This window comes from Macrobrachium nipponense, chromosome 18 (assembly GCF_015104395.2).
Source record: "Macrobrachium nipponense isolate FS-2020 chromosome 18, ASM1510439v2, whole genome shotgun sequence".
Classification (NCBI taxonomy): Eukaryota; Metazoa; Arthropoda; class Malacostraca; order Decapoda; family Palaemonidae; genus Macrobrachium; species Macrobrachium nipponense.
This window is the reverse complement of record NC_087211.1, coordinates 49,280,100-49,288,388: the sequence shown is the minus strand read 5'-3', so window position 1 is coordinate 49,288,388 and position 8,289 is coordinate 49,280,100.

The following is an 8,289-nucleotide window of genomic DNA, read 5'->3' as shown; positions in this document are numbered from 1 at the left end:
TCCAATACGTCACCAAAAATAACCGGCTTAGAAGATCAATAGCGATGAAAAATACGAAAATCAAATCAGGAGTAACAACAACAATGTTGCTGTCACGGCCGTAGAGAAAATCTGTCTTAGAAAACGGGAATGATTCCTATTCCCGCCACCAGCGGCGGGGCGGTAGATCACCTGACCTACCTGTAGAGTGTGCCGCGAAAATTCGAATTTCTATCGGGGACGACGGAGTCTATAGCTAAGTATATATCTGACAGGTAAGTTGAATGCATAAAAATAAGAGTTATCATAAGTTTTCCCTTTACTATTCTCTATTATTAAAAATGAGAAAACATTATTTACAGCAATATACAACCAGTGTAAAATCTTGGAATGGTTTGTTTCGACTTCAGAGGTTAAGAGCTAATTCAAAATAATGGTATATATACAGTATTAAAAGTTGTAAACATTTGAATCACTGTGTGAACAATTTTTTTCTACTTAAGAGAAATTCTTGTCACCTTGTGAGGGGACTGTTAAAAGGATTTTTTTTGTTTCTCGTGGAATTTGTAAATTGCAACGCTGGAAAATTTTCTTTTCAGTAACTCATTTTCTGTGTATCCCAAATATGCAAGGTATTTATGGTGTATAAATTTTTGTACATGAACTTCCCTGACAGATATATACTTAGCTATAGTCTCCGACGTTCCCGACAGAATTTCAAATCTCGCGGCACACGCGACAGGTAGGTCAGGTGGTCTACCTTACCCGCCGCTGGGTGGCGGATGTACGAACCACTCCCGTAAGCTTGTCAGATTTTTCTCTGTCGCGGGGAACGATAACAAACTGTGTCGGTTTCCTCTCGATAGTTTTTCGATTCTCGCTTGCCTGGAGTTAATTTGGACTTCTTTTGGTGACGTATTCGCTTTGTTTGGCTTGGCATACGCTGATTGTGGACCGGTTTGATTTTGAGTTTGATTTTCTTTAACGATGTCTGATCTAGAATCGGTAGTTAAAACTTCGGTTTTGTTTAGGGTTTGCGTGGAATGAAGGATGTAAGGTGAGGTTGCCGAAAGCTTCGGTAGACCCCCTCACGGTTTTGCATGAAATGCAGGGGAATGAATGTGCTTTTGCTCAACCCTTGTAATGAATGTAAGGGATTGAATGAAGAAGAATATAAGGCTCTCTCTTCTTATGTTAGAAGTTGGAACGTGATAGAGTGCGTAAGGCTTCCTCTAGAAGTTCTAGCAGATCTAGAATGAGTGAGTTGGATGTGGATCCTAATAGTACTAACGTAGAATTAGAACCTTCTTCCAAGTTGCAGCCCCGGCTCCCCGCACCGAAGCCGAAGATTCGCCTTCGGAGGCGGCAGCTCTGAAAGCCAAGAATCGTTCTATGGATCAGAAAGATTCGTCAGTTGGAAGGTAAGGAGAGTGTTAGTGATCAGTGCAGTGTCCCCAGTGTTGTGGAGGGTGCGTCTGACCGGCTCCTTAGTGCCTCTAGGCCTAGACCTCTTCCAGACTCCCAGTTCCAGTGGAGTAGGAAAGTCGAAAGCCGCAGGAGGGCTAGGGAGAGCCCCCACCGGTCAGGCGTCCCCTCGGCAGATCCTGAAGTACGCTCCCAGGCTGCCTCGGATCGCTACAAGAAGGAGCTCCTACGCCAATGCTTCTCCTCTTCGTCGTCTCCCTCTCCGAAGAGAGGTTGGAACTCCCCGGATGCGTCGCGCCCGTTGAAGAGGGCTTGGAAGGCTCCCTGCAGTCCTTTGGCTTCTAGTCCGGAGGTTTTCCCGGAAGAATCGTCGGTGGAGGCAAGAAACCCAAGAAATCCTGTGATCGTTCTTCTTCTCGCGCTCCGCGCTCGGCGCCTGCTTCCGAGGAAGAACAAGAAGATTCTCTACGAGAGTACTGCGACGGGGACTTCAAGCTCAGATCACGGCGCTAGCAGACTCTCTAGCAGTTAGATCACGTAGGAAGAAGGACGTTTCTCTTCCGATCAAGAGATCTAGGCGCCGCTCTTCAGAGGATCGTTCTCCTTCATATGGGGAGGTTTCGTATGAAGGTGGGGGCTCGCGTGAGCGCCCTCGCTCGAGTGAGCGCCCTCGCTCGCGTGAGCGCCCTCGCTCGCCTGGCTCTCTCTCGATTTCAAGACGCCAAACATCGGTAGGACGCTCTATGGAGAAAGAAGTTTTTTCTTCAGATTGGATTCCCGCTTCCGGTAAGCGCACTGCACCTGCTCATCACGCGATTTCTTCAACTCCCTCGCGTGAAACTTCTCCTCAGCAGCCTCAAGATTCTAGAAGGCGCCCTTATACAAGTAGGCGTTCTTCTTCCAGATGTCACTCTCCTCGAGTGTCGGATCGTGACTTCTCTCCTGACAGGCATCTAGAGTCTGGTAGGAGTCGTGTGCATGATAGACGGCCTACTGTTAGCCGCTCCCCGCAAGGTAGGCGCCAAGAGCCTACTGCACATAGATCTCCTAGTAGGCGCTCGTCTCTTTTAAGGCGTCATACTCCTGATTATTCTCCTAGGGGCAGACAACAAGAGTCTTTCAAGCGCCCTTCTCCGTGTAGGCGCTCTCCCGCTTCTAGGCGCACTTCTCCTGACCGTTTGTCTCTTGGTAGGCACCAGGAATCCCGGAAGCGCCCTTCTCCAAGTAGGCGCTCGTTAGTTTTGAAGCGCCCTTCTCCTGAATGTTACCCTCTTGTTAGGACGTCAAGAGTCTCGCAAGCAGCCTTCTCCTAGTAGCGCATTTCGCCTTCCAGTCGGACTTCCGTTGATCGTACGCAACTGGACAGGTATGGAGAGCCGCGCAACGCTCTGCTCTCGATAGGCGCTCTTCTCCTGGCAGCCGCTCGCCTCAGGATAGGCGCATAGAGTATAGTAGGCGCTCGCCTCCTTGTAAGCGCCCTGTGGATGTTTCCGAGGATTCTCGGAGTAGGAGCCCTACCTCTCCTTCGGCTGAGATTCCGTATACCTCGAAGAGGAGTCTCATCGTAGACTTCCCAGTCTTCTCATCGTTCTCCAGTGGATGTGAACTCTTCTAAGAGATGGGCGTTCTCCACAACCTCTCGCTCAACTCCTGCTAGGATCCTTCGTCACATAAGGATCTTCCGCGCTCCTGCCTCGAGAAGACGTCCTAGAAGGTTCGGATGAGGAACCGAACACTTCTGCTGCTGTCTCTTCTTACAAGAAGCTTACAGAGTCTACTTTTACAAGTTTTTGGGATTCCCTTACGCCTACGGCTCCTCCTCTCCTCACTCACTTTTTTCAACGGCGAAGACAGCGAAGAGTTCTTCTTGTGTGAGGATGAAGCCACTCTTTCTATGAGAAGGCACTGAGGAGTTTTGGTTCCTGATGGCTTCCAAAGAAGAAGCGGGGAAAACGATGTTCGCTTTTCCTCCTTCGAAGTTATCAGGACGTGCTGGTTTCTGGTACGAAACAGGAGAGCCCTTAGGATTGGGTCTACCGTCTTCGGCTGATTCGGATTTTTCGGCACTGGTAGATTCGACAAGGAGAAACTGCCCTTAACTCTGCTAAGACGACTTGGGCAATGAATGAATTGGATCATTTGCTCAAAGGTATGTTTAGAGTGCTAGAAGTATTTAACTTCCTTGATTGGTCGTTGGGAGTCCTAGCCAAGAAAATTGAAGTGCCAGAGTCAATTTCGCCAGAAGATCTTATGTGTGTTTGTCTTGTATGGACAAGTCGGTAAGAGACGGAGCGAGTGAAATCGCCTCCCTTTATGGGGCCGGGATCGTGAAGAAGAGGTCGGTTTATTGTTCCTTCTTAACGAAGTCGGTCTCCCATGCTCAGAGGTCTTCTTTGCTTTTTGCTCCTCTGTCTACTCAGTTGTCCCGAAACATCGAGGTGCAGCACATTTCGAGGGTCACTTTCGGCCAAAGCCCACCCAGGACCTTTTGGCACAGTCGGCAAGAAAACTCGCCCTTCCTCCCTACCAAGGCTAAGAAGGAAAAGGCAAGTGTTCGAGAACCCTTTCGAGGGGCATCTTCATCAACCTCTACGTTTAGAGGTCGTAGACCTTCAAGAAGGGGTAAGACTTTCGCCCAAGTCTGTTAAAGCCCCCAAATAACTTGCAAGTCCTTCAATCAACGGTGGGCGCCAGACTCTTAGAGTTTGCAGAAGTCTGGGCCAAAAAGGGGCGGATCCTTGGACCCTTTCTATTTTGAGGAGAGGTTACCTCATCCCTTTCGTCGAAAGACCTCCCTTGACGGCCATCCCAAGGGAACTGACGGCCAGGTACAGAGACCCCATCATGAATCAAGCTCTCCATCTAGCAGTAGATCAGATGCTGGAGAAGGGGGCTATCGAACTAGTGACAGACCATCATTCATCGGGCTTCTACAACCGCCTTTTCCTAGTTCCGAAGTCCTCAGGGGGATGGAGACCGGTGTTGGATGTAAGCGCCCTGAACTTCTTCGTAGAAAAGAAGAAGTTCACGATGGAAACGCCTTCATCAGTGCTGGCAGCACTTCGTCCAGGGGACTGGATGGTTTCCTTGGATTTACAGGACGCTTACTTCCACGTACCGATCCATCCTTCCTCGAGGGAAGTTTCTCAGATTCATGATGGGGGGGAAGAAAAATTTTTCAGTTCAGGGCTCTGTGTTTTTCGGCCTCTCGACGGCCCCTCAAGTGTTCACGGGGATTTTGAGGAATGTGGCTCAATGGCTTCATTTGAAAGGGTGAGGATATCCATGTACCTCGACGATTGGCTAATAAGGGCCAATTCAGAAGATCGTTGTTTGAAGGACTTACAAGTAACTTTAGAATTGACGAAGGCTTTGGGACTTCTCGTCAATTTCAAGAAGTCATCACTAATTCCCGAGCAGAGTGTGTGTATCTCGGGATACAGATGAACTCTCTGAGTTTTCTTTTCGGGCTTTTTCCCTCGCAGGGAAAGGATAGCCCGAGGATTCGAGAGAGTAACAACCTTCTTAGGGAAAGAAGTATGCACAGTGAGGGAGTGGATGAGTCTGCTGGGGACGCTCTCCTCTCTGGAGCAATTCGTTTCCTAGGAAGGTTGCACCTAGACCACTCCAATTCTTCTTCATCGGAATTGGAGTCGTCGTTCTCAGGATTTGACGTTCTCCCTGTCGTTATCCCAGGACACTCAAGACATCTCTTATGGTGGACAGATCCCAACCTCTTTGCGAAGGGACTGTCTCTTCAATCACAGACCCCAACCTGGTGTTGTTCTCCGACGCGTCGGACATGGGGTGGGGTGCAACTCTGGGAACCAGCGAAGTGTCAGGTACCTGGGTGGGGACAGGTAGCCTGGCACATCAACAGAAAGGAGTTGATGGCTGTGTGGTTGGCTCTGAAGGCTTTCGAGCCCAAAGTCAGAAGATCGGTAGTGCAGGTCAACGCGGACAACACTACGCTCTGGCATACATCAGGACAAACAGGGGGGACGCATTCTTCTCCCTGTACGAGACAGCAAGAGACCTTCTTCTGTGGGCAGAAGAAAGAGGAATCAAGCTTCTCACCAGGTTCGTGCAGGGAGAAAGGAATGTAAGAGCAGATCTCCTCAGCAGGAAAGATCAGGTCCTTCCACAGAGTGGACCCTTCATCTGGATGTATGCCAGAGCCTGTGGAAGTTATGGGCAGGCCACACATAGACCTCTTTGCCACGTCAAAGAACAGAGGCTGGATCCTTACTGCTCTCCGATATCAGATCCAGAGGCAGTAGCAATAGATGCTCTTCTTCTAGACTGGAACGGACTCGACGTCTACGCGTTTCCCCCCCCCCCTTCAAGATCCTGGGGCTAACCATCAAGAAGTTCGTAGAGTCCGATTCAACGAGAATGACCCTTAATCGCTCCCTTTTGGCCGGCGGGAAGAATGGTTCACAGAGGTACTGGAATGGTTGGTGGACCTTCCAAGATCGCTCCCGCTGGAAGGAGCGATCTACTCAGACAAACCCCACTTCGACAGGTACCACAAAAATCTCCTCGCTCTCAGTCTGACTGGTTTCAGACTGTCCAAAGTTTGGTCAGAGCGAAAGGCTTTTCAGCAACAGCTGCTAAAGCAATCGCAAGAGCGAGGAGACCTTCCACCTTGCGTGTATACCAGTCAAAGTGGGATGTCTTCAGACGTTGGTGCAAGAGGAAGAACATTTCCTCTTCCAGTACCTCTGTGACCCAAATTGCGGATTTCTTATTTTCCTCAAAGAAGAATGTCATCTGGTTGTGTCAACTATTAAGGGATACCGCAGTATGTTCGGGGCGCGTTATTTCGGCATAGAGGCTTAAATATATCCGATGATAAGGACCTGCATGATCTTATTAGATCATTTGAAACCATTAAGCGTCCTCATGTAGTACCGAACTGGAATCTAGACGTAGTCCTACAATTCCTTGGATCGTCTAGATTCGAACTCCTGGCTTAGCCTCTTTCAAGGATTTGACGAAGAAGGCTATCTTCCTTTTGGCCCTAGCTACAGCTAAGAGAGTGAGTGAGCTCCAGCTATTGAGGGCAATGTAGGGTTTAAGGAAGATTCTATGGTGTGTTCATTTCTTCCAAGTTTCCTGGCAAAGAATGAAAACCCATCACGCCCTTGGCCCAGGAGCTTTGAAGTTCGTAGTTTATCTTTTTCTAGTAGGGGAAGAGCCTGAAAGAACTCTTTGCCCTATGAGAATTATGAAGTATTTCCTTAAGAGGAAGGAACAACTTAAGGCTAATCAAGATGTGCTTTGGTGCTCCGTAAGGACCCACTCGGGACGGCCCATGTCGAAGAATGCTCTTTCCTTTTTTCTGAGAAGCCTTATTACAGAGGCACATGTTGCCTGTAAGGAAGATCATTTTAGACTACTGAAAGTGAAAGCTCACGAGGTGAGAGCCATCGCAACTTCGCTTGCATTCAGAAAAAAAATATGTCTGTGCGGAACTTGATGGAGGGCGACTTTTTTGGAGATGCCAATCGGTTTTCGCAAACCACTACCACGATGTAAAAATCACATATGATAAATGCTTCGCCTTGGGTCCTTTCGTATCGGCGGATTCGGTGCTGGGGCAGGGAGCTGAAACTTATCCTGTGTAAATTTTTTATAGTTACCCTATATTTTATATTGTTGTTTTTGGTTTGTCTGAAAGAGGTTGCAGGAGGCACCTCTTTTGTCGTAATATTAACCCTTTGTATTTTGGTTAGGTGGTCTGGTGGGTTTTTGGCTCCTTGCAGAGGTAGTGGTAAGGGATCTGTTAGGTAAGCGGACAAGTCCCTCTAACAGCATCCGACTTGGATTCTACCACAATAGGGGATCACATATCCCCAGTGGTAGATCCGAGAGTCTTTCAGCATCAGGTCACATCCTAGCTGTAGCTCTCCAGGCAATGCAGACTCAGAGATAGTATCTATGAAGTCTTCATCCTGAAAAGGTGAGAACCAAGGTTTTGGTTATATCCTACAACATTAGTTGTTTCCCGTCTTACCTGTATGATTGAGCTGTCTCTTACCTCCACCAAGGGTGCCAATCAGCTAAGTATATATCTGTCAGGGAAGTTCATGTAACAAAAATGATATTGTTAAACTACAATAAAGTTTTGTACATACTTACTTGGCAGATATATACGATTAATGGCCCACCCAGCCTCCCCTCAGGAGACAGGTGGAAGAGAAAAATCTGACAAGCTTACGGGAGTGGTTCGTACACCCAGCCACCCAGCGGCGGGTAAGGTAGACCACCTGACCTACCTGTCGCGTGTGGCCGCGAGATTTGAAATTCTGTCGGGAACGTCGGAGACTATAGCTAAGTATATATCTGCCAGGTAAGTATGTACAAAACTTTATTGTAGTTTAACAATATCATGTTTAGACTAGTTTTTAAAATTGTTTAGTTTTCTAAATTAATGGAAATTTTTTGGGAATTAAACTTATTGTATATAAATTCACTATTTATACTAGATTTCTTTATAAATGGAGTAGTATAGCCTTTTTTAAGGCATCCTTGAAATTTTCTACAGTATCTTATCCCCTACTTTATGATACTGAAATTTTATTTCTTTCTCACACACAAAAAGGTAATGATTGCACATAGGAAGTTGCTGTGTGTGAATTGAAATGAAAGGTCATGTTTATACGAGTTTTTCAGGAGATTAATTTCCTGATAGTTACCACATGGGCTCAGCTACGATTTCAGTATATCATGATATACCAGCAATGTATTTTGTTTAATGTCTTTCATGTAGACTACAAAGTCAATACTGGTACACTTTTGTCATAACAGCAGTATAGATTTTATTTTTATAATATTTGAAAATACTGTATAGCTGATTCAGGTATCAAGAGATATGGAGTG